Source organism: Aplysia californica, unplaced genomic scaffold, assembly GCF_000002075.1.
Source record: "Aplysia californica isolate F4 #8 unplaced genomic scaffold, AplCal3.0 scaffold01765, whole genome shotgun sequence".
NCBI classification, from domain to species: Eukaryota; Metazoa; Mollusca; class Gastropoda; order Aplysiida; family Aplysiidae; genus Aplysia; species Aplysia californica.
In genome coordinates, this window is record NW_004799035.1 from 32034 (window position 1) to 33925 (window position 1892).

A 1892-nucleotide genomic window follows, 5' to 3' on the forward strand; every position below is an offset into this window, starting at 1 on the left:
ATAATAATGATAATTATAAGGCCGTCTGCGGTTTGCCCAGTTTGACCATGTCATATTTTTTTTCCTTTTTGACACCTCCGCCCATGTCCCCCGAGGTAAAGCGCCCGTTTACAAGTCGTGTAAAAAAATAGTGGGTCTTGTTTGAAAATATTTTCTTCATTTTAAAAAAATTATTTATTTTTGCGACTTCAAATTACGTCTTCTCCGTTATTTTTCCTCAAAATGGCTTCATTGTTGTAAACAATGGGCGTCCATAGGTGACTTTTACGGAAATACAGCCTTTTTTTTAAGATAATAAGAAAATAAAGTTACAATCAGTGTTTTTGTTGGGAATTTGAGGTTTTTGTGCTGTTTGTCCAAAATACATATTTCCAGAGTCCATAATTATTATGATAATCGTAATATGACAAATCTGGCGTTATTTGTTCATTACACAGGTGTTGTAGTTTGTACTTACTAAAAATGAACACCAACGGACGAAAAATAAGAGAGAAGATAGCTTTTGAAATTTTATAGAATTCTCCAATATGGCAGACGTTTGCTTGGTTACCATGGTTACCATGTGTTTGTAATAATAAATGATTACTTAAATTTATTCTTTGATGTCTGACTAATAAAAATAATATAGATATCCTACCCCCGGTCTACAGCAAGATTTGTGGGCTTTACACACTATAGATCTAGTATGTGTCAGGACGCGCTGGTCAACTTTTGGGCGTGTGGAGTTATTGTGTCATATGAGAGATCATTCATTTGTCTCGCTTGCAATGGGGAAAAGCCATCTGTCTTGGATGGAAGTCGAGATAGATCTTTTTGTTTGAAGGAGGAGAGGTGGCCTAGTTTCAGTGGGGAAATTAGCGAGAAAGTGCCCGCCACAGTTTGGTAACTCCAATAGCTAAAGAGTCCTTGATAACAGAAAAATGACATATTTTGTGCCTTTCATCGTTTTTCAGTAAAATTCCCGTGGAAATATGTTTGTATTTGGACGTAAAGGAGTTGAGTGAAAAACTGAAATGTCAATAATAATGTCCTCACTGGCAGAAAAGTGACCGTTTCTCCAATGTTGTTGTTTTGACGAGCGCCTGATTTCACCGCAATGCCTCACATATTACAACACGCGGAGGTTCGACGAATCGGAGCTGGTGAAAGGTTGCTTCAACAACACTAGATACACTTGTGTTTGTTACTCTCTTGTGACACCTCTAATCTTTGGCACTTATATGACCTAATTGTGTGGATGGTTGGCGGGTGCTCTGTTGTGGTTTTCTCCTTCTTTCCTATCAAACATCTATCGTCCTTATCTACCCTCCTTCTATTTTGTGTTTGTTACTCTCTTGTAACACCTCTAATCTTCTGGCGCTCATATGACCTTATGTAGTTACGAGCGCCGTAAAACCTCTACTGACGTAATTGTGTTGCTAGTGCTGTGGTTAAAATCTTACTGAAACAAAACTTGTCGTTGTTGTTATCCCCCTGCCAGGCTGCCGTGGAGGCAAAAGACGCGGAGCTGAAGGCGCTGAGAGATGAGCTGTCGGAGCGGGACTGTGCCGGACAGGGACAGGACTCTCTGGTACCGTAGCCATCTTGTTTCTTACCTTTACGGAGAAATGTCCAAGAATATACATGTGTGTGTGGCGAGGGCTGTCAGCTTGTGTTTAAAATTATCAACTTTGTGTGTGTGTGTGTGTGGCGAGGGCTGTCAGCTTGTGTTTAGAATGGGCGAGGGCTGTCAGCTTGTGTTTAGAATGATCAACTTTGTGTGTGTGTGTGTGTGTGGCGAGGGCTGTCAGCTTGTGTTTAGAATGGGCGAGGGCTGTCAGCTTGTGTTTAGAATGATCAACTTTGTGTGTGTGTGTGTGTGTGGCGAGGGCTGTCAGCTTGTGTTTAGAATG